This window comes from Catharus ustulatus, chromosome Z (assembly GCF_009819885.2).
Source record: "Catharus ustulatus isolate bCatUst1 chromosome Z, bCatUst1.pri.v2, whole genome shotgun sequence".
In the NCBI taxonomy this organism is placed as follows: domain Eukaryota; kingdom Metazoa; phylum Chordata; class Aves; order Passeriformes; family Turdidae; genus Catharus; species Catharus ustulatus.
In genome coordinates, this window is record NC_046262.2 from 35,191,711 (window position 1) to 35,217,461 (window position 25,751).

Genomic DNA, 25,751 nt, shown 5'->3' on the forward strand with positions numbered 1-25,751 from the left:
AAAATTTAATTATAGCTGGCTATGCTTTTACATTATAGAAATAAACCAGTCTTCAGTTTCGCTTGCAATATCACAGCATTATAAGACCACTAACATACAGCCCAGCATTAGTAACTAAGGACTGCCAAATAAAGGGCAAGAATACTGCGAGACAAGAGTCAGCCAGACAACCCTGCCTGCTTACCCTTCACCCTCATTCTACCAGCAAGAATGGCCAGAGAACAGACAGATGGTCCCTTCACTGCAGGAACAGGTGCAGCAGGTCATCACAAAAATGATGGTGGCCCGAACAATTTTCTTGCAGAGCATAGCATTACTCAAATGCTTGTAAAAGGCAGCCATTAGCCCAAGAAAACTTTTAGTTTTAGATCAGCTAAAAACTTTTACTGAGGTTTACCAGCTCTGGCTGGTGTGTTTGTGTGGCTGTGTGCAAGTTAGTATGCGCACACGCAAGAGTGACAGAAAGCAAGGTTAGACACTAAGATGCCTGACAAAGCCAGTCTGAAGGTGTAATCACATTTTAAAAAGCTGCTGTTAACAAGCGGTGACTAACACCAGTCTGGCATAAAAGCTGAAGAAAACTGGATGTTATCCATATTTCCCATCAAAGTAAAAGTCTTTCAGTGAAAAGCACTGGTTTGAGGATACAGGTCTGAGCTTGAAGGCTTTTCTTGAGAGAATGAAGGAGTTGCTAGGCAATAGTGAAGTGAGGCTATAACAGAAAGAAGATGCACAGAATGAACACAGCAGCAGATGCCAAATCTATCTCCCCTCACAGGGGTAAGGCAGCAGTCAAGCAATGTTTTTTTGGTAGATGCTTCTCATGGCAGTTTCTCCAAATCATAGCAAAGATGATGTGGTTTTCTAATTAACTAATTAGAAAAATTATAAAATAACTAATCCTTGATGTATTGTTCCACCAAAAAAATGTTGGTATAGATTTAAAGTAGGTGCCTGTTTTCATTCACCTGTCTCTGAAAAACATCTTGCATCAATGGGCCCAAGATCACAAACAAATGGGTTTGGAAGGATCTCCTTTCTTACCATTGAGTTAGCACAGGTACTCCGCATAACAAACACAGCTCCCAACAACTGACATGTATCAGGCTGGGGAGACAGAATAGGAATCTCCAGGGGCATATCATGCCTGCGTGGTATGCATCTCTGTGAGGGTGTGTACCTTTCTTTGCACAGAAATCAGCCAAGGCTCCTGAAAGTCTCTGTCTCTCACTTTGTTTTTTTTTTTGTTTTTGCACTGTTTACGTTCACACAGCAAGAAGAAAACTAAATCTAGCTAAAAAGCATTCTTTCACTTTGAAGACTTTCATGCATAAAATAGACAGGAAGGGTGCAAGTGAACACACAGAACAATTTGGGATGGGAAACAAAGCAAAATTAAAGAGCAAAAAATGCAAGAAGGGAAGGGAGAGACTCAAGAGATTGTGCACATTTGAATGGGAAGAAAGGAGGAATGGGAAGCAGTAGTGGATGAAGAGCAAGGGAACCAAAGTAGAAGGAAAATACATGTTAACAGGAAACACATGCATAGGAAATGATTTCTGCTTTGGTCTGCTAAAAACAGGCCTTCAGCGCTATTAAATTTGAATTGTCAAAAGGATAGTAAGGGGCAGGGAAAAAAAATTAAAAGTCAATAAAGAGCTGATAGTTATATTGTAAGAAAGAGAGCCAAGAAAACAAACTTCTCCCCTTTCTTTAATTAAGGAAATAAAAGGGCAAAAAATCCCCAGGCATATTTTAATGCATCTCTGTGATGAATGGATCAAGTACAGCAATATTTGCAGATGGATCAATCTGAACTATTTACGCATAGCTTTGGCTAAAACAAAAGCAACCATACACATTGAAAAATTCAGCATGATATTAAACACTGCTTCTACTACAGTACAGGCTATCAATAATGGAAAACATCTTCCTGAATGGTTATTTCAAATACATTAATCTTTAGTAGAGATGCTGGTTGTGGGAAATAGAAAACAGAAAACTCTCAGAAGCTATGTGAAAGCAAAACTCAGAACAGAAGGCTCAGAAGCCTGCCCAGTCAGGAAAATAAGACTGTATTACTGTTCACATTTGTGATGACCCTCCAAGCGATGTTTTTCCTAGAAAAAGCAGACGGAAGTCTATACTCACACTGATCTACAGCAAAAAGTTGCATTTGCATACTCTCTTTTTGGATAATTTCATGGTTACAGAAGGAACCTCCGAACTAAGGGAAGCAGTCAAAGGAGCAAGATGTGAACCTCCACTTAGCAAAAGTTCTGTGTTACACTGTTCTTGCAAATTGGACAAACGCATAAGTTTGAATTTCTTTCCAACCTCTGTTACAAGGGTCCAAAATTAGCCTCAAGGGGATGAGAAGCCCAATCACAATGAAGCAGAAAAGGTTTGAGTGTCAAGTTACCTCTGCAATACCTTTTTTAATGTTTCTAGCAGAGTGCCTTTACCATGGGCACCTATTGTTCATGCACCTTTTATTTTCCTCTGGCAATTATATCACACAAAAGAGATCACAGATGAAAGAAAACAGAAAAACGTAAATGTTTTCCTCCAAGTCACATACAAGCTTAACTATAGGCCCTGAGGTATAAACGCAGGCTATCATTACTGTGATTTACATCTCATGGCCACAATTTCAGCAAAGAACATTCATGTGTGAATTTTAGTACAGCAGTTTATAGGATCATAAAATGGCTTGGGTTGGAAGAGATCTCAAAGATCATGTTGTTCCAACTCCACTGGCATGTCACCTTTCAGCAGGCCAGGTTGCTCAGAGCCCTATCCAACCTGACATTGAACACTGACAGGTATGCGACATTAACAAATTCTCTGGGCAACCAGTTCCATCACTCACAATGTAAAGAATTTCTTCCTAATATCTAATCTATTTTCTCCCAGTTTAAAGCCATTAGCCTTTGCCCTTGTCACTACACAGCCTTGTCAAAAGTCCATTGCCAGCTTTCCTGGCCCCTTTCAAAAGTCCCCTCTAGGTACCAGAAGATGCAAGAAGGTCTCCCTGAAGCCTTCTCTTCTCCAGGCTGAAAAATCCCAACTCTCTCAGCCTGTCCTTACAGGAGAGGTGCTCCAGATATCTGATCATCTTTCTACAGATCTTGCACTAGATGTGTTCATAGCAGCCTGGACAGAAAAAGCGTTGTCCCCTACTTCGGCACTGACAGAAGTTATTTGTATACCAACAAAATACTTCATATGAAAGTATTTCTATGACTGAGCTTTGCATTCTCTCACTCTTACATTCATCATACAGTAGTAGAACTGAATTTTTCTCACACTGCCTCATCCTGGACATGATGATGTAATTTCTAGCTACAAATATGTCACTTATCAGGTTTGTGCCTTTGTAACCTCAGTGTAATTGCTAAAAAATGATTTTTTAACATGTGGACTATCTTTGTGATTTCAAATGATCTACAGTCCTGCTAAACATTTTCTAGCTTAATCTCCAAATTTCACCATTAACTATATTAATGCTCTCAGGATAACTTGAAACGCATTTGTTTTTCCCATTCTGCAGCTTGTTGTTATATAATTCTTACCAAGAATGTACATATTTATTAATAAGAGAAAAAATATAGCATGCTTTCCCCCCCACACCAACACCCCATGTCAAAAGAAATTTATTAATATTTTTGAACATGAAGACATTCCATAAATACATTCCAAGCAGGCTTTTTGCAGAACACACTCTTATCAGTGTTAAATTTGAGATACAAGTCCAAAGACTGCCTTTGCACCTCATTAATTCAATGCTATTTCGACTGCATGCTGCAGTACGCATGCTCCTATATGAGAAAGCTTCACCACTACCTTCTTGCACTCTATCACTGCACACTTCTCCCAATATAGCTTCCTGCTACCACTTGGCACCCTGCACCATTATTTCCACTGGTCTGTAATATTTTCAAAAATGCAAAGATAATGCCAAGAATTAATAAGGTCCGCATCGACTCCCCTGAGACGTGTTTCTGGACAACATTTATAAAATAACTAGGAACAACTTTCAGTATGACAAGAAATGGTTCAAAAATAAGAGAAGCAAGTGGTTTCTGTAGAAATGTGTTTCCCTTACTTCCTGCATTACTACACCCTTAGAGAGATTGTTCTGATGCTTGGCTGTTTGCAGAACCTGTTTGTTGTTTGGGGTTTTTTTCCAAACTAAAAACAAACAAACGGTGGAAGCACTTGTGTCGCAAATTGGACAAACCCCCACCTCTACTGCAGTAGCTTCAGTAGTAACCTCATCAAATAGGAATAGCAAAACTAAGCCTGAAGAAGCAATAGCATACCACTTTGTTGTAAATGCACACCTTGGTTTTGTTGCATTACTTATTAAGAAGACAAAGTAGTACAAATCCAGAGTCTTCTAGCCTGACAAAATTCAGCCCTCATTACTACTTGTAAAATCTACTTTCATTACATGTTTACATATACTTAAATGAAAGCAGTATTTATTATCATGTACATGATGAAGCCTCTCTTATCCCCATTTTAGAGCATAATGAAAGCCCAAAATACTTCACATTTCACACACAGATCTCTGTAAATGCCACCCCACATGAGTATATTATCCAAATCTCAAGGGAATAAGGAAAACACAAAGATAAATTCAAGAAGTAGGAGAGGTAGGTTCACCACTCCAGAAAATTACCTTGCTAGACAAAGTACAGGCAAGTGAATTATTGGTTCATCTTCATGCAGTGCGGAAAATACAGGGCAAAAAGATGTGTGGTTCTGAAACAGACTAGAAAATTGAAGGTTTTTCATCCACCATCCTCAACCTGATACTCTCTCCCCCCTCTAAGATCTTCCACTGCTAAAACTTTTTACTGTCAAATGACATGCATGAGTTACCAAAAGTGCACAACTCTATAACAGGTACTACATCTCTGAGTGGTATTTAAGGAAACTCCTTGAGAGAAAGAAAGCTAGAGCGATATCACGTAAAACTCTTTTAAAACTACTTATGTCTTGAAATAGTAGTTTTTGAAGTTGCATTTAGCATAGACTCAAAACAAAGCCCTGGATTTAAGAAATTATGGATTTGAAAAAAGAGAAGGCCCCAGAGGCAGCATCTGCAATATGCTGCAGCTCCAGACAGGACTACCTGTACCACATTTCATGAGAGGCTAGCAATAAGCACAGAGGAGACATATTTTTAAAACTCACAAAAGCAGCTCAGTTTCTTACAATCCCACATGAAAATAGTGTATTTTGAAGTTTTTATGGCACTTTTACAATTGCTTCAGGACTAGCGCATGCTTCTTGAAGCATCATGACAGATAGAAATCTTTATTTTTCCTTATGCTGGTTGTCAGGCTTAACCATCAGTGTTTACAAAGATCTGGAGTACAGCTTTGCCCACCTTTCTGGATAATGAAGGAAATCTGAAAATGGAGTGCTTATTGGTTTCATACCTGCACAGCAAAGTTCTACTAATGCTTCAACAGTGCAACTGGAAAGAGTATTTTTCAATTTCAGTGTCTGAGTCTAACAAAAAATACATTAGGAATTCTAACATGCTTACAAGAAGCTTTCTTGAGCTATAATTTCAAGGAGGCACTATGCACCTTACCAAAAACATCTAGATTTGCTTGTAACAGTGGGACAAGTATCAAGAGACAAAATCATTGTTGTAGTTGAAGCACAGACATTTATAGGCCAAGCAACCTGTTCAGTTTATACATTCAATACTACAGAATCATGCAAGGTGTGTCTGAGTTCTTATAATAAAACTGGGGTGGAAGGAAAGCCACTCCAATTCACATATTTTTCAAAAAAATTATGCTTGAACCTTACCAGCCATTCCCCCTCCAACTAATGTAATTCAAGACAGAAAAAACTATATTGTAAGTATGCACAAACTTGTGATCAATCTTAATTTTTAATAGAAACTAACAAGAGTTTAAAAATACCACTGTTGAGAACAGACTTTTGAAAACAGCATATGATTTTCATCTCTGCAAAAGCCCACTTTTAAGCCATTAGGTAGGCATATTGCGATGAAAGGAAATACATAAATGTATATCTTACCTGAGTTCAGAAAAGCCCTTCATAAGCAAACTGAAGAATGCTTTTATATCTGCATATATAATTTGTATACATGTATATTACATATTCTGTCCACATTATATGTTACATACTATACCATTTTGTTGTATTATCATAGTCATAGAATGGTTTGAGTTGGAAGGGACCTTAAAGTTCATCTATCTGTAACTCCCTGTCAAGGTCAAAAACACCTTCCATGGACTGATGGCACACATACGTATATTGTAAACATATGCACATACAGATAAAGCTTTTGTAGCAATTTGTAGCTAACATGCAATGGTAAACTGAAAAAAAATTTCAACTGAACATAATATCAGACTGCGAAACGGACAAGTAATTTGTTCCCATGTAACTCTTATTATAAAAAGACATTTTTACTCAAGAGTAGTATCAAAAGCAATAGGACACTATAAAATAACGTCATAATGAAGATACATTCTTACACATATGTTCTTACAATATCTGAAATACAAAACATATCAAAGCAAATCTAATACTGTATTTCTTTAAATCATGGTATAATATGAAATATGAACCTCTCCAATGTAGAGTTGATGTTGGAAACTGGCGAATTTTCATTAAGAGTAATTGATTTTAACTTAAGTCTTACACTGTGTACAAATAAATTAAAATTTTATTATGTGGTACTGCAACAGTATTAGATCTGAGTGACTCCTGGCATTCAAATCCTTATATCATATCAACAGACAAACTACTTTTCATTGCATTTTTGTAAGACCTTGATTAGCCAAAATTGCTGTCAATTACTGGCATTCTTAAGCTGTATTGCTACACAAAAACAAAAAAATTCTTGTCAATAGGAGGTATTCAGCCAAACTTTTCCTGCTCTTAAATGCAATAATCCCTACTGTCACAGGCACTCTGCATAAGATAAACGATACTAAGAGCACTGCAAGCAAACATCCAAGTATTTAATGTGGTTGCTACTAAAACAAAGTTTAAACCTGAGCAGCTACTAAATTCCAGCCAGACATTTGTCACTAGGATCCCTAGAAATTATTGCAAATGCAAAAATTAAGTCTTATTTTTACTAAACCTAGTTACTTACTCTGTCAAAGTATTTCATAAAAACACATATTTCTAGATTTCATATAATTTGTGATGCTTTAGCACAATATTGCAAACACTGAGAAAAATGTTTACATTTCAACAAACAAGTTAAACCCTGAAAGAAACTAATGTCCCTGTAAAGTTTGAAGTTAAACTCTTTCTGCTTTGAAGATCTATGTAAAAATCAATAAATTGTTCAATAGCAGCCAACAAAAATATCCTAAAGCATCTTTTGTTTTTAACTCAATATTTATGGACCATGACTTCTCGTCGTGAATTTTACCACCACTTATTCACAGTTAAATATGTTATTCTATTAACATAATGCTGTGGCAAAAAAAAACCGAAACAAACCAACTAACCAAAAAGCTCCCAAACAAACAAAATAAACTAAAAACAAACAAACAGCTCCCCCCCAGACAAAACAGAAAAAAAGACACTACAGCTAAAAAACCCCAAAAATCCCCTCAAAAAACAACTTGGAGCCAAGCAAAAATCTTATAACTTACTTCCTACCACAGTGTGATATTATACATCTAACTTCATCTAAAATTGTTACCAGCATTTTAACCTCCAGTTTAACCATACCAAACAGAGGATGTACTTGTGTGATTTCACACTCACCATAGATAATGGTGTTATCCTGATACTCCACATTAAATCAGAAATATACTGAACATCAAGACTGAGGGAATTTTTTATTTGTTAACTACATAAACTCAACTCAAAGTTCTATAATACATACATGAACAACATATTAATAGACCAGATAATTTCAGATTAAAATGAGTTGAATATGGTTATTTTAGATTTAAGTTCTTCCTTGAGCACTAACCAACCACACAAAAGTTCTCCTGAGTTTCGGAAAAAAACTATGCAGCTTGACATTTGCTGGCTCTGTGACTGCCGAGGTCTTTCTGACCACAAAATCAGCCTGGCACAGGGATGTAGTCATAAACAGGTAAAATTATTGAAGCTCCAGTAAGAGCTGCAATAATGCCATGAATGGAAAAAGTTTAAAAGATGTCTTAATTACTATGGCTTATATTCCTGCAATCAATCACTCCATTGCATTTGGTAGCCTGTCTCAGGGTGACAAAAAAAACCCAACAAAAAACGAAACAACATTTGAGTGTCCTCCTTTTAAAAGGCAAATGTATAACCTGAACTGGATTATGACTTGGCAATATATGTTATTATTTTTTTTTAAATTAAGTGAAGTAAATTAGCTACCACTACCAATTAGTACAGATGGGTTTTTTTGTCCTACAATACACTGCCTTAATTTAATAAAAAAGATATTTGCTTCCTAGTAACCTTTTTGTTCAAAGAGTACTTCTAATTACTCCAATACAACCTGATGTGAGAAGAATGAAACATACAAACCTACACTCCTTTTTAAAGTGTCACATCACAACCAAAGAGATCAGACAGTCCTTCAATCACAGATGACTTTCACGACTCTTTTATTAAGTTTAACATAGACCCAAACCAGGTACAGACTACAGATGTGCATCATTTCTCTACGGCACCATATAACATGTCCCCCCAGACACCAAGATCCTCACCATCAGCCACCTGCATCAACACTGCAATGATGCCTGCCTTCTGCCAGCGGTGCCTGGGGCACATCAGCCCACACCACTGTGCAGAAGGCTGATTTAGGGCACTGGCAAGACTGCCATTGGGAAAACTGTTAGTGAGGGGTTCTTGACCACCTAACAGAAGTGCAGACAAGAATGGAAAAGTCATGACCAGGTAGAAGACCCATTTCAACCTTTGTATCAGGGCACACACCTACACACAGCAGGGTTCTCCCTGTTTGTCCAAAGAACACCTAGATTCAGATCTCACCACTTCAGCTCTACACATCTCAGATGGTCAGAGTGTGGATGAGAATAAGCCTGTACAGCAAACCAACAAAGGGAACACCAACAGTGGGATCACACAAAAGGGTCTTCATCAGGGTTCAAATTTCTGCTGTCACAGATAGTCACTTCATACCAAACTTGGAACTGTGATCCAAGAGGTGATGCCTAAAATCATAAAATCACAAGCCAAACAATATAAAGATGATAAAAAGTGGTTACTTTTAATGAAGGTCCTTCATGGTGCAAGTATGGTGAAATGCACACGTAATACAGCACCCTGACAATTTTACAAGTTAAAAAAATTAGCATACTTAACAGAAATCATTGAATTAGAAGAATAGTTAATTAAGTAATCCACTCACTTTTGCTTCTGCCCATATTTAAGCCCCCTCCAAATCCCCAGCTCCTAACCACACTTTTACTATGCCTATAATACATGGACAAAATGAGATGTCCTTGGTTCACTGTAGGGGCAAGACTAAGTAAGATTTCAGGAAGGTTAGCTTATTGTTCTAAAATCTAAATGAAGGGGTAGGACTGTACTAAAGTTAGTTAAGGAGTTATATAACTGTCTACTAGTCTACAGAGTTGCAAATATATGGAAAATATATAAAAAGCAAAATCTTTCCGGCATCAGCGGTAAGACGCAAAGGGCAACTTTGAATTGCAGATAGTTTGTGCAGTGTATATGCACAAAGTGTAAGGAGTCCAGATGAGCGACAAAGGTAACAGCACTAAGTAATAGTTCATGCATATTATGTTCATGGTTGCTTACTAGTTAATAATTGACCTCCACATATGGTCAAACAGCTGCTAAAAAATTATCATTATTACATCACAGGTAAATCAATTCAAGTACCAAAAGATAGGAGGTAGGATATTCCTATGATGCACAATTGTTTTGGGGCTGCACCAAAATCATGGTTTGATCACAAACACACTTAAACTACAGCAGTCTTTCTTGAGCAAGTTCAAAGAAGAGTTCCACAGAACACAATTACTATAAGAATCCTAAGACAACATTTCCTCTGGAGAAACTATGGTAAAGAGAGTACTGCTCTCAGATGATCAGTTTGATATATCAATCCTCTACCATGTAGAGCTCCTTCTCCAACTTCTGTGACATAAAGCACACAAAACAGAAGCTCGATAGGTTCAAACATTTATCAAAAGCAGGAAAAGACTTATAAACTCAGAAGTCAGTAACATCTAAGACATGTTCTGTTTGGGCTTTAGTACAACAGACTTCAGAGCCCAAAGAAATACGGTTAAATCTAGATACTGGAGCTCCCAGAGACTAAGCATACAATGGCTCTTGTTTCTGTTTTAAACAGCATTTTAAATTATTTATACGGTACAAAAATATTGCTAATGTACCTTGCTGAAACACAGAGATAGCAATCTCCTTACTTGGTGTTGCATTGTACATTTGTCTTGCAACACAAATCAGCCTTCCCGCAGCAAGTAGAGTATCTTTTAAAATTAGGAGTGAGACAAGTGCATGTCACAGATTCCCCTTTAGAAACAAGTCTATAAAGAAAAGTCAGAATACTTACCAGCAGAGCAATAATTTTGTGACTTACTGGGTTGCTACTCGAAAGAGGAAGTGAATTGATCAGTTCAGCTGGTAGCAGAATGCAATGATCTCAAGCTGGGAACCAGTAACTCTGAAGAGTAGTTTCATATGTGTTTTTCTTCCTTTATGCTGAAGCTGTCTGTGCTCACTTTTGTTAATAACAGCACAACAGGAAGGCCTGTGCTCACATAATTACAACAATAATAACAACCTGGTCTGCTGAGGTAAGAAGGAAAAAATGGAGACACTGCCCTCATTGCAGGGCTGTAGATTACTCAAAGCACTCACTTTCTGCTCAAAGCTTCCAGTTTTGCTACTCTGCTAAAGAGAGGCAGTCAAATAATACAGACAGTCCTAGATGGGGTCTTTCTGTTAGCAGTAACACTTCAGACTCCAACATAAGTGTATGAAAAACACAACTCAAATCACACCTAGATAGACACAAACATACAAGAAAACCTGGTATGTTCTCTAGCAGGATAGAGAAACCTACAGAAAGAGAAGCAACCTTGTAAATGCTAAACAAAGGCCTGGGGCAGCCATACAAAACACCCAGTCCTGCTAGACTCTTGTATGTTTCTTGGCTATTTTGCATGAGAACATCACAGTGTACTGAATCTGCTCTTTCATATGCAGACAATTAAAATATTTCTCCACAGACAGGTCAAAATTAGTTGCCCGTGTTCTACATAATTCCTGACAGAGAGCTTGGGACAGAGCAGAGATGACAGTTTACAATACTCCAAGACTTAATTAAAGCTTTGCAGGTCAACAAGTAGGACGCTCCTCCTACTGCTGGATTTTTTTTTTCCCCAAAAATTTAAGCATAAGGCTTTGACTAAGAAATACATTTCAGATGAGAAGTAGTATGGGAACCATCTTAACCTAAATATTTACAGTTATAAACTACTAATTCCTTGGACCTGGCTCTGAAAATATATTTACATCTTTTTTAATTAGCATGTATATCAGTAATACCGAAACAATTTGCCATTCACATTGTCAATTAAGACCACCATCTGATTGGATGGATTGTTTTATTGAAGAGGTCTCAAACACCTCCTTCTCATTATCAACACTAAAACTTCCATTGTTTTGTCTAGTTACATCAGAATATTAGAATATTTCTTAAAATTACACAGGTATTTTTGCTTCAATTTTAGGTAACTTTAATATCTTATACTTAGATTCCATTATTTGCGCCCCATGTAATAACACCCTATGTGTCTTCTTCTGCCTAGAAAACAGACACAGCTTTAAGAATGCCATCTCTTTCTGCATACACGAAGAATCATTACACTGACAGGCCTGAAGATTAGTCTCAGAAGCACCATATCTCTGCATACAAGCAGCACCACAAATTTCAGAAGTCTATCCATCACAGAAAAACTGATCAGAAAGACTATCATCCTTACTCATTCACATTCCCAAGAGTTCAAAACTACTTCTAGTGGAAAGCCCAGCAAAACCTCCAAGCAAAGTACGTTTCCAATCTAGATTTCTACTGCCCTAAGTAATAAATAATAATGCTTTTTCCATTGCACTACTTAAGAGTCCTACTACCAATCTATGAATAGCTGGCAAAAAAGTTACTAGTGTAAACAAACTGATAACATTAAACATACAAGTATCATTATTTAACAAGATGACTTTGTTACATCATGTTTGGACTGAAAACAAAACCAGAAACTGTGGACTCTCATGAGAAGATCTACTGTTTTCTAGCCAGAAAGCTCTACACAGTACTTCCTTTGTTTTCATGTTGAACAAAGTGACTAAACTTGGTGGACATCTCTGTTCTCTCCCAGGAGCTTCCATTACCATTCAGAATGTGAAAGTTTCTTTTCCTGAAAATTGAGTGGAGTGTAAAGAGCTTAAGTACCAGTCCCGCAAAGGCTTCTCTTGTGCCAGCCTTTATGCACTGTCAAATACCTTAGACAGTTAACCATACTGACTTCCACATCACCCAAAATCAAGCAAAGACATAAGTTTTGGCAAAAGCTGGGAAGTCGATTTTGTCGTTATGGTAAGACACATGAGCCTACTTCCTTGCAGGCTACTTGTTTAATCACAGAAGCACCACTGAATCTCACTGCAGCCTGGTGACCAGGAGCTGGGTCACTTGAGCAAGAGGCAATCTCCACACCAGACCATCCCCTCTGCTCAGTGAAGAATCTCAAAACAAATCACAAAGAAATACAGAGATCCCAATCAGCACCTGCAGGTGTGGACCTGCTGATTATGCATTGCACAGTGAAGAGAGTAAAGGTATAGTGATCTTTACCCTGACTCATACTCCAAAAGACTATACTGCATGGTAACCTCTATAACAACCTAGAAGGCAACTTGCACTCCTCCATCATCAGATAAATCTCTTCTAATATGGTCAGCAAAGATACTGGAGAGAAAAGGCTGAATAGGACTACATATTTTCTTAGCAATGTTTTGTTAGAACTACGCATATAAAAATATTTTCACATTCAGACAAATCAGTAGCAAGTCTTCTCAAATTTGTAAAACCCTACAGGAAGAGAAACAGATGCTAAAGACAAAGGATCATGGTACAGCTGACTCATCCCTTGACAGAGTTCTACATTGCTCTTGTCAAAAAGCTCTGACTCACAACACATTAAGACCAAGACTTTTACTAGGTATAAAAGTGGAGAACATCTGCAGACATCAGAAAGTTATCTTAGTAGTAACCAGGAAAGCCCAGAATCTTACCATTTAGCTCAATCATCCTTTCAAGATTTTCAATATAGCTCTACTAGGAGCCCCACAAATTTCTTGGCTCCCTTTGAAAAATGTAAACTTTACAGCTTGGGTTAGGGAAGGTACACAAACAAAAACCCCACATTTCCCAAATTTTGTAAGCCAGCAGATCACAAACTTCCCTACAAAACACTCTGAGATCAGCAGAAATCTTCAAAAAACGAACAAAAGGCTATTTGGCATACAGCCTGTGAGCCTATTACTGCCATTAATAATGAGCAAACCACAGGTGGAGATGTGCTATTTCTTTCAGTTACGCCTCTCCAGGAACTGAAAAAAAAATCAGCCTTAGATTTGGGGAAGAAAAAACAGCTTGTAATGAATCCAAGAGCAAACATTTGCTGGCTCTCACGGCACAGTGGCTAATGGCAGGAGACTTACCAAGATTTTCCATAACTAAATGGCAATGCCATTCCAGCACTGGGAAACTTTTCTACACATGCCAGTCAGCAAGAGCTGCAGACAGACACAGACCAGAGGCCAGCACAAGCTGCCAGCTTCAGTACAGACGTGGGACCACCATCAGGTTAATGCTGCTGGTATCTCCCTGCTTCCCCAGCTCCTATGGTTGAGAAAAGCTACACTGAGACCTGGAGAGTGACAGGCACACTCTCCTACAGTTAACCACAGAATCACAGAATGGTTTGGATTGAAAACATTCTTAAATGCTATCTAGTTCCAACTCCACTAGCTACAAGCAGGGACACGTTCTACCAAACCATGTTGCTCAATGCCCCATCCAACCTGGCCTTGAACACTTTCAGGGACAGACCACCCACTATATCTCTGAACAACCTGCTCCCCTGCCTCACCACTCTCTCAGTGTAAAGATTTGTAATATCTAATCTAAACGTACCCACTTTCAGTTTAAAGCCATTCGCCATTGTCATACCACTAAATAACCTCATCAAGGGTCCCTCACCACCTCTATTTCATGCCCCCTTTAGGTACTGGAAGGCTGCTCTAAGGTCTCCCCAGAACCTTCTCTCTTTCAGGCTGAACATTCCCACCTTGTTCAGCTTGTCTTCATAAGAGAGTTGTTCCAGCCCCCACATCATCTTCATGGCCCTCCTCCTGACTCACTCCAACAGATCTATGTCTTTCCTGTCCTGGGGACCCCTGGGCTGGATGCAGCACTGCAGGTGGGGTCTCACCAGAGCAGAGCAGAGGGGAAGAATCCCTCCCTCTCCTGCTGCCCACGCTGCTTTGGATGCAGCCCAGGATGTGGTTGGGTCTCCAGCTACAAAAGCCCATTGCCCTGTCATGTCCAGCCTCTCATTAACCAGGAACTCCAAGTCCTTCTCCCCAGGGCTGCTCTCCATCCCTTCTCCTCCCAGCCTGTATTTGTGCTTGGAATTCCACAGTCCACATACAGGACCTTGCGCTTGGACTTGTCGACCTTCATGAGATTCACAAGAGGTTCTCAGGCCTGTCCCACTCCCACTGGATGCTGTCCCTGCCCTCCAGCATGTTGACACCACACAGCTTGGTTGTCACCACAGCTGCTGAGGCTGCACTCCATCCCACTGTCCCTGTCACCAACAAAGCTGTTAAATAGTTGTGGTTCCAAACCAGCCCCTGAGGATGCCACTCATCCCTGCTCTCCACTTGGACACTGAGCCACTGACAACAACTCTTTGAGTGTGACCATCCAGTCAATTCCTTATCCAACAAGTGGTTCACCTGCCAAATCCATGTTTCTCCTGTTTAGAGACAAGGAACAGTGGCAGTGCTTTGTGTAAGTCCAGGTAGATGGTGTCAGGTAGTCTCTTAACTATCAATTCTATAACCCTATTATAGAAAAGACAATCAAATTGGCACCAATTGTCCTTAATGAAGCCATGTTGGCTAGCACCAAGCATATCCTTACTTTCTATGCACCAAAGCACATTCCCAAGAGAATCTATGCCCTAATTTTGCTGGGCACAGAGGTGAGATTGTCTGGCCTGCAGCTCCCCTGTAGTTAAGCTATCATCGAGTTGCATGGATATATCCTCTGGCATTTAGCTGCTTCACACTGGTACTCATGCCAAGAACTTCTTGTGAAAACAAACTCACCAGGAGAAAAAAAGCAAATTACTTTCCCAGATAGTGAAGGATGGGAATCTCTGTGTACAGTGTGAGGAGAATCCAGTCCATTCACTCCCTTGGCAGACACTCATCTGACCATGAGCTTCGCTACAGGGTAGTAAAAGTAGCAGCAATGAGAAGAAAATGCCCTGATGGGCACAGAAAGTGGGACTCAGGCTGGGGGCAAGGCAACACCAAGCAGTTAAAACCAAGCAACAACTTTCTCTCTTGACTAGATTAAATGAACACTGACAGCAATTTCACATAATCAACTTTTCAAGAGCAGGAGAAACTATCAGGTCTCAGCCTACAAACTCGATTTCTCTTATGCCTCTTCCCTGCCATTTACACCCCCTCCAGCACACCACAACCGCACAAATCTGGGTTGAACCTGCAAATTGCCCCAGCTGAAGAGCGAGTTGAAAGACAGCTGCCCTTCACATTGTTTTCTCTTGTTCTTGCAAAGTTATTTTTAATTCAGATCCATTCAGTGATCCAATATTATCACAAAGCCTTACCAAAAGTTCTGCAACCACAGCCAAAAAAGTGGCAAACTGCCATAACAGTTGTAGCATTTTTAGTGAGCTTTGTTTGGTGCTGAAGCAACATCTCATTAAACTGCAGTGCTCACCAAGCTGTAATCTTAAATGGTAGTAGTTTTCTTCAGTTCAAATGGCACAGTTAAGTTTCTGGAGTTATTAACAAGGCTTAATAACTGTCAACTGCTGCAAATTACACCAAGATTTCTACTGTTGAAGGGTACTGATTTTAAGTATTTGTGCAATCAAAGGATCTTTGTATTTGTGTTCATAATGTATAATATAATTGTGATCATTAACTGAAAGCTCCACAAAAGGACATCAAGACAGACTTTTCAATTTATATTTTTCCTTGACAAAATACTGCCAACTCCTAAGTTTGCACAAAAGAAGCCAAGCGGAATCTGATTCCAGAAACCTGATACCTTTTTTCATAGGATGAGTTTTATGATTCACAATGAACTGGTCTCCTTTGGAAGAGAATAAAAATCATCTTACCAACAGCAGGTCACATACTTTCTTATACAGCGCTGAATTAATCTGCCAGCTTCTGTGCCTCAGCTCCAGGGTGTGTAACGTGTATTCTCTGGTCTTAAAGAGAAATTTTAAAAGGTACATCACCATCCACAGAATTTAAATACTACAGCAACAAGTGTAAAAAACCAAAGGGTACAAAAACAGGGCTGGCCAGGTGGCATACAATCACAAAATACATGAATCTTGAGCTAAAAGATCTAGCAACAAAAATGAGCACAGTTAATAAAATGGCCATCATCCAGCACCTGCTTTACAGAAGCATCCTATGACGATGCAAATGCACAGTACCACAAAAAATGTTCCAAGTAACTTACTTTTTGATTATGATGCAGTTTTTTATTATCATAACCGTGACACACTGAAAAAAAACTACTGCAAGCTTACTCCTACTTTTAATTTCTAAAAATTTCATATTTCAAAATACAAAACACAAGCACGTCTAGACAACATTGAAAATAAACAAGGCACTTGCAACACTTGCAACTTCCTCCTACTTCACTCATGACAAATAAAACAGACCAGCTTTACTGCAAGGAGGAAATAACAATAAAATGGTAAACTGTACCTTGCAACAGGTTGATACGGTTTTCTAGTCACAATTCAAGAATGAAGAGGGAACATAAAAAAGTAGAATTTCCAGCTCACTGAAGGACTTCAAGTTCTTGCTCACATCTGAGGAAAAAAAGCTTTTCCCGGACTTTACAAATGTGAAGAATAAGACAACACACATGACCACATAACCACTGCAGGAATCTGCAATGACAAATCAGACACTTGATCTATTTAAAGAAATAAAATTCAGAGTATTAGTTCTCTGAATCATAACAAGTAGTGACAGCACAAAACTGATTCAAATACAAATTACACTTAGAGAGGAAACAGTCCAAACTATACCTAGCACTGAATGGCAGAATGTCCAGTAGAAAAGACATGAAGATCATGTTCCCAATCCTGCTTGCGACTGCCAGCAAAGACTTAAAAAGCATTCCATTGCAGTTAACTTACACAGAGTTTGCTATTAAGCAATACGGGGTTTTAATCAGTAAAACATACTCATCGATAGGCTCCTAAATACACATTTTATTTTGCCTGATAACTGAGGTTTGCCTTTTAGCTTTACAATAATCTTAAATATGGCATCTACTAGCAGTAGAATCATAGAATCATTCAGGAAAAGACACTTAAGGTCACCAAGTCCAGCTGTTAACCTGACTCTGCCAGGTCCACCACTGATCCATGTCTACACATCTTTTGAATGCACCCAGGCACGATGACTCAACTACTCTCCTGGGTGCTCTTTTCCAATATCTGATCAACCTCCCAGCACAGAAATTTTTCCTAATACGTTATCTAAACTGCCCTTAGCGCAGCTTCAGGCCTTTTCCTCTTGCCCAATTGCTTGTTAGCTGGGAGAACAGAATGACCCTCATTTGGGTATACCCTCATTTCAGCCTGGCCTCACCAATGTGGGGTACAGGAGCACATTGTTGGTACAGACCAGCAATCCACTGGCCTTCTTGGCTACTTGGGCACACTGGCTCATGTTCAGCTGCTGTTAACCAGTAACCCCAGGGCCTTTTCTATTGGACCCCTTTCCACCACTCTGCACGAGCCTGTAGCACTTGATGGAGCTGTTGAAGCGCAGGACCTGGCGTGGCATGTTGAACCTCATACCCCTGGCCTTTCCCATCAATCCAGCCTGTCCAGAACACTCTGCAGAGCCTTTCTACCCTCAAGCAGATCAACACTCCTGCCAACTTGGTGTTGCTTGCAAACTCACTGATGGTATACTTGATCCTCTCACCCAGATCACCAATAAAAATCTTAAATATTTACTGAGCCCTGGGAAGCACCTCTTGTGACCAGCTACCAGCTGGATGTAATTCCATTTACCGCCATTATCTTAGCCTAGCCATTGATCCAGCTGTTTTAGCCAGCAGACAGAGCAGCTGGACAAGCCATAGGTTGCCAGCTTTTTCAGGAGAATACTGTGGGAGACAGTATCAAAGGTTTCAGTAAAGTCCAGGTAGCCTACATCCACAGCCTTTCCCTCATCCACTAAGCAGGTCTCCTTCTCACAGGTGATCACATAACCAAAGCAGTCACTGCAACACCAACAAGCATATACTCTTCAATCACTGTGTAAGACAAATCTTTAGGCAGGCTCTCAGCAATTGCTAGCACAGCACTGTATTGCGCAGGGTGCTGAAAAGGGCACGGAAGCTGTGCCAGCTCTTATCTACCATTAAAACCAAACGTGAGCTGGGGGGAAAGGGGGAGGCAGTGCCTTGTAACCAACTGCCCAAGGAAAGGTTGTTGTCAGTTTCTACTCTAAAGTAGCCAAGAATGCCAACACACCTAATGTGCCTTGGTTACACAGAATACAAACACACTGATTAGGTACAGTACGTTCAGGACTGGAAGAATCCACAAGCACATTCTCAACAGTACACGGAGCACATTATATCACCATAGAGAAAGTAGTTTTTATAGTTTCTAGCCCATTCCACTGGTGGCAAAAGTAAAAAGAGAATCCCTTTAGTTCCCTACAAGCCAGATAAGAAAGGGAGAAGTCAAGACTATTCCACAAATGCACCCTACTACAGTTAAATGTGTGAGCAAAATTCTTAGACACATGCTTACATTCTTCTGATATCAAGAATATCCAAATATATAACTAAAGACAGCCTTTACCTAGCATCCAATGAACATGGAGAAAGAAACTCCTCCTGCTTTTAATGGTTTAAGGATTAACACCTAAACTTAGAATACGATTTTCAAATCCCAATTTTATCCAATTGCAGGAAGAGAAGAATCAAGGAAAGAGATGTAATACAGTAAAATAAAAATAATTAAGAGGAAGATTTTTACAATCCTGTTTTATTTTCCCCCAGTAAATTATTAGACTCTGATCCTTAAGAGCAAAAGAGATTTGAATAATTGTGTTCAATTTTAGTTTTTCTGATCAGTTTTGAAATGGCTATAAGGAAAAATCCCAGTACATTATAGGTAGGAAAAAATATTTCATTGGAGAAAGACGTGACAAATAGGTATTATTTATGTTTTGGAAGAATCAGCGTAACAACTGCGCTAGGCAATCATCAGAATATGTATTCCCCACTTTGAAGTTGGAACGATTTTGAAACATAATTTCATGAACTTCGTTAAAATAAACCATAATAAACCACGAGATAAACATTCTATAGATTTACATTCCTACATTAAAAAGGTCAGTGGGTGCTACAATATATATTAATAAATTTCAGAACTGCCAATGTCACTTATGTTCGGTTCATTTTAAGAACAATTTCTGTGGCTTTAACATTGATCTAAGCCCTCTTCACCTTACATTTTCCAAACGTTAGTGTCAAATCATCTACATAAACACACGATTCTCTAACAAAATAGACGGAACAACCCTCTGTTTCTTCACCTTAAGCAATATCCTTTCAGAAACAACATGAAACAAGAATATTTACATTTCCTTAGGGAGAGATAACAAGTTTTCCTTAAGCAACAGCATGTGCCGTAGCTTAGCTTTTAAGAGGCAGCAGCTTTAAAGAGAAACGAGGAGGGCAGAGGATAACCCAAAAACCTCTGATCACCTAAGCAAGGTATTGGAGAGATTGCTCCTTTACAGAAGTCACTTTAGGTACTAACAGGTAAGTTTACCATTTAAAGACTTTCCTGCTATCGGACTCTATTCAACAGAATCAGCGTCTTGGGCAGAAAGGTCTCAGTGCAGCCCCGCTCTCTGCGGCGCACAGCCGGACCTCCACAGGGATGGGCTGCGTGCACCTGGAAAAGCCCGTTCAGCTGCAGCAGAGCTCAATCCCGGAATGGCCAGCGCCTCGGCCACCACTCCCCCACATGCTGTTGGGTGCTCTTTTTCCTTAAAGTGCTGCAATTCCACAATTAAGAGACTTAAAAGTCCGTGGAAGTTCACAGCAATCCCCCCACTCCCAAAACGAAGACAGACAGAGGACAGACACCCCTCCGACACACACACACATTCAGCACAGGACCGAGCCACGTTTTCCGCCGGTCCTTCAGGCCGCGGGTGCCGGCGGGGCTCCCGGCGAGGACAGGGACCCACCGGCCCCGGCGCGGCTCAGCACCCGCCACAGCCCGGCTCGGGCCCCGCCGGCCTCCGCCCTGCACTGCCCGCCTTCCCCCAGCCCTTCTCCCTGGAGCCGAACGGAACAGCACTAAAAACATAATCAGACAAACCCGGAGAGCCCGCGCCGCAGTCCCCGGGCACGTCGCGCCCGCAGCAGGGGACACACGGCGGGGCAGGGCAGGGCAGGGCAAGCTCCGCGCTGCCCGCGGCTGGGCCGGGACCGCTCCTGCGGGGCGTGCCCTCGCCGCCGGCGCCCCGCCGAGCACACCCAGGCCGGGGAGGACACCGACCTGCCGCCCCCGGCCGGCACTGCCGCGCTCCTTCTCCTCCAGCGGCAGATGACGGCGGGAGGCGGTGCCCGGGACTGCTCCTCCCTCCCGCCCGTGCCGGGGACGAGGCGGCGGCACCGCTCCCGGGTGGGCGTCCAGAGAGCTCCCGCCCGGCCCCCGCCGTTTCCCCTCGCCCTGCTGATGAGGGCGCTGTGGGCGCTTGTTTGTGGCAGGGGCCGGTGAGGTGTGGGGTTCGGTGGTCCCGGGTGCGCAGAGACACGGCTGCGAGGGGCTGAGCCGGGCTGCGTGCCGCTCTGAGGCCGGGCGAGGCCCTGTGGTGCGCGGAGGGTCACGGCACCTGTTGTGACAGAGGGATTCTGGCTCCACTGCTCACACTAAGAAATTTCTTCTTAACTGCACTTCCTCTCTTTCGATTTGTACCCGTTACTCTTCGTGTTATCTCTCTTCTTGACAGAGTTCCTCTCCGGCTTCTCTGTAGGCCCCCTTCAGATACTGGAAGGTTGCTACGAGATTTCCACGCAACCCTCTCTCCTGCAGCCTTCAGCTTTCTCAGCCAGTCTTTGCCACTGTTTTCAGCCCCTGTTCAGCCTGGAGCAGAGGGCCACCTTCCTTGCCTCTCATTTTGTCTCTCCTCATTTGTCATATATGAGCTCCAATTTCTGCTTTTTGCGTAGAACTGCTTTTGGGCCAGCCACCAGCAGACATGCACTCTGAGCAGGACCACAAAAGAATAGCCACTGGCAGCATCCACCTGGTCATTCCCATCCATGCTGAGAAGGCAAAAATTCCAGACTGTAAATTCCCCCAGCATGTACTTTCGATATTTAAGTTTTTCAGGCCTCAGGAAAAAAATTGGAGAAATTGAGGGGGAAGAATTGAGGAGGAGGACAGTGAGGAAGGCTATAAATCGGTGTAAATAAATGACTGTGGAAAGGAAGCTGTAAGAAAAAAAAAGTGCAAAGATTTCCTGCTGGTGAAAATGGCAGGTTACTGAGACTTCATGTGCAACACTGCTGCATACAAGAGGAATGTCCCTCCTACAAGGCCGTGGGCTCTTCTCAGGGAGCAGAGTGCTGGGGCTGAATTCCTGCTGTGTGAAGCAAGGCTGCACAGTTGACTGCCCGCTAGCTGCTTGAGAGAGGTTAAGAACCCCAAGCTGCTCAAGACCTTTTTGTTCCTGGTAGAATAGACTACTCCCAAGCTACACAACCCGAGTGCATAATAGCTCTGCATTTATAGCTGTAATTGCTGATATCGGACAGGCTGACTCATGCCCGTTGAATTCCAAGTGCAGAAGGAACTATTGTGTGCCCTTGTGTATTAAGACAAGAAATAACGTAGCTTTTCAATGTTATGCTTTCATTTTTCTTCTGTTTTGTTCAAGGTACTCACTTCACTCTGGTTTTTATCTCCCATGGTATTTAGAAAATAACTTAATCACAGGTTTACTCAAACCTATGTGCAATAGTCACGCCACTTAGAGACAGTGGCTGCCCTAGGTCAGAGCCTCAAGAGAGATTCCTGATAAACTAGCTTCATCCTCTGATGCTTCAGTTTCTGCTTTTCACAGCAGTAGGAGTACAGTGGCTCATATACACTGCAGTCAGATGTACCATCTGGCTCAGCTCTGAATCTTTAGAGTGGATGTCATTCTTTTTAATGTATTCAGAATCTGCAGCTTTAGCTAGCTTCTGGTTATATGAGTATTTTTGAGATGGAAAAATGGAAGATAAGAATGATCTAATACTGTCAGGCTTCTCAAAATTTCCTTTCAAATTTTTAAAGTGAACTGCTTCATGTTATATTCCACCTCAATGGGCAAGCATAAACTGTTCTACAAAACACTTGCAAAGGAACTTTTAAGAATCGCTTATAGTGGTGACACTGGTGATATATGATGAACAGGGAATACCAAGTCCCAGGCCCTGTTCCAAGAACGGGCAGAACTCCTGACTACTTTTGAAAAAGCATCCTAAAGTAAAAGTTTCTTCTTTGTGCTGAACCAAACAGGTACCTGAATATTTTTATTTCAGTCCTACATATACTCTGTAACAGTGCTAAAAATAAACATTGATATAAGTAAACTCTCAATAAATGACAAATTATGAATCTCAATGACTATGTTTTTCTCCTCACACTCCCAGGGTCTCCTCATAGCACTCTGGGGTCTGGTGTGAGAAAACTAGACAGAGATGACAGGAGTTGCCACTAGTTATGGCGGTAGATTGCTTGTTATAATCTAATTTTCTGCAATTATCATTTTAGTAGATTGCCCTTGTCATGGTTTATCTCCAGCTGGCAACAAAGCGCCCCTCACTCACTGACCCTTGGAGTGGGAGGGAAAGCAAAAGTAAGAAAACTCATGAGATGAGATAAGGACAGTTTAATAGGCAAAGCAAAAGCCATGCATGCAAGCAAGACAAGACAAGAAATGCACTCTTTTCCCATGGTCAGGCAAGTGTTAAACTATCCCAGAAAAACTGGGCTCCAACAGGTGTAACATTGACTTGGGAAAACAAACACAATCACACTCAATATCCCAGGTCTTCCCCCAGCTTTATACACCAAGTATTACACCATGGTATATTGAATCCCTTGGGTCAGTGATCCCGACTGTGTCCCCTCACAACTTCTTGTGCATCTTGTTGATGGGGTCCTGTGAGGAGCAATAAAGGCCTTGATGCTGTCTAAATGCTGATCAGCAGTAACAAGAACATCCCCAAGTTATCAACACTTGTTTCCAGCACAAATCTAACTACCTTAAAGAATGTTAGCTCTTTCCACAGCCAAAATTCCATACTGAATTCCATATTATGCTGCTTATAGCATACAAGCTAGTGAGGTATTTGCAGAAAATCTGACACTTTGGCGGTAGTCAAACACATTTTTCTTCTTTGTATAATCACATTTTGATGTGTTTGATGATGTTTATATAGAGAACATTTATGACATCCCATAGCAATGTTTATATTCCACAAAATATCTGAGATGGGAAAAGTACTATTATATATTTTTATATGTGTGTGTCTGAAGACACGTATTAACAGTATACTGAAGTCAGTTTTAAGACTCGTAGTTCCAGATCAAAAACACTGTGGCAGAGTGATGATCTGGTATAAATACGTTTTTCTGGTTGAGACTCTTTCAGACAATTTATAGGAAATAACTTGATGCTGATGAGTTTTTTACCTTTTTTACCTGCACAACTTACATTCTTGATGGTGTGGGGAGAAGCCTAACTGTATGTCATGTCTAAGCCAGAACAAGTTTATGCTACCAGGAGAGCCAGTGGTGCACAGCTCTGGGATGAATGTTGATGAAGTCATCAGTAGTTGCAGCTTGATCATTTTGACAATGTAGAATATTTAACTTTTTTTTTTTTGCGTCGTCACTTTGTCAAAATTTTTGCATGAGGATGACAGTACAGAGTGCTCAGTCACTGCAGGATACTAGAGTTTCTAGTTGTCTCTACCAGAGGAGTGAGATCAGATAATACAAGTAAATTTTTTTGCCTTGAAATCCATAAAAAGGTGTTGATCTTAGCTACTAACTATGAAAGTTCAGAGTACAGAGTCCAGCATATGCACAGATAAGGTTTTAGGCCCACATTAGTAATTTCGTGTTTGCTTTTCTTTGGTTTTACATATCCAGTAAGCATGGACCATTTTTTGAAAGAAAGTAGTAAAGTTACACATAGGAAGATCTACTTTCTTCAGCCTTTAAAAAAAAAAAAAAAAAAAAAAAAAAACCAGAAAGGATTTCTAGCAATCTGGAAATGCAGTAAGAGCTGCTGCTTAGACTTTTCTGAATAGCAGTGGGTAATGAAACATTTTGCATCAAAAGTCTCTCTCCAGAATATAACTTATGCAGGAGGTAAAACTTAGCATGCTGTTTCCAGACAGACAGTCCTGTGATATGTTAATTTGGCAAGATTTTTTTTTCCCTATAAATGTATAGAACTACAAAGACTTCTATTTCTTCTCTTAATTAAAATAAGCAATTTTCTTTACTATGTTCTTCACTCACTACAAGAAAGCAAGATTATATTAAAAGCCAGAAACACACGATTTTCCCTTCTACTGATTTGATCAGATTATGAATACAATAAAAGGATATATATTAAAATAATATTGAGCAAGCTCATTAAGGATACATTTTACAGGGGATTAAAATTTATTAATTTCTTATATTTGTCTGAATATCTGAGGACGTTTTCTCCTTCCTCTCTAGTAATTACAGATTTTTATTTTTACATACTATCAAGGAGAGGTGAGTTATATCAGAATGTCAACATTAATCCAGAATTTTTTTTTTTTCTGAAAACAAAGCAGAACACGAGACCTTTTAAAAGGGTCCTGAACACTTTTAAGAAAACACACCTTTTTTGATAGGGATTACCTGGAGTTCTGATGCCTGCTTTCAGATGATAATGAATTTTTGGTATCTTAGAACTGATAACTTTTGTCATCCTACCCTCTCCCAGTTTTTTTTTCCATTTTTTTTTTTTTTACTCTGCAAGCAATGTAGATAACTGAGCAGAACTAGGCAGTCAGTTTTGCTGTAGAAATCAGAGAGTTCTGCATACAGCTACTCTCGTGAGCCACAGTCATTTAGACAAATTTTGTCTACAAGTTGACAAATCTATCATCCTGATCTCTTCCATTGAACAAAACTATCATTCTTGTACTGTTGGCATTATTATTCTAAGCAGAGCAGGTATGCTTTTCTGAAAGATGGGAAACTGTGTCCTCCCTGGATTACTTCTTTCAGCTTCCAGTACAACTAAAATTACAAATGGATTCAGTATTTCTGGAT

The 25,751-nt window shown here is 40.3% G+C and overlaps 1 protein-coding gene across 6 annotated transcripts in view; it reads right to left on the minus strand.

The window, feature by feature from the left end:
- PIP5K1B (phosphatidylinositol-4-phosphate 5-kinase type 1 beta) overlaps nucleotides 1-20,980 on the minus strand; it is a 103,600-nt gene extending 82,620 nt beyond the window's left edge. For 2 of the 6 annotated variants that reach the window (XM_033086367.1, XM_033086361.1), the window contains exons 1-3: nucleotides 20,757-20,857; nucleotides 17,092-17,279; nucleotides 16,488-16,580 (exon numbers count right to left, since the gene is read on the minus strand). The gene's annotated coding sequence lies outside the window, so the exon portion shown is untranslated. The other 4 variants (XM_033086364.1, XM_033086366.1, XM_033086363.2 and 1 more) reach the window with 4 other exon arrangements.
- Nucleotides 20,981-25,751: the final 4,771 nt, after the last annotated feature.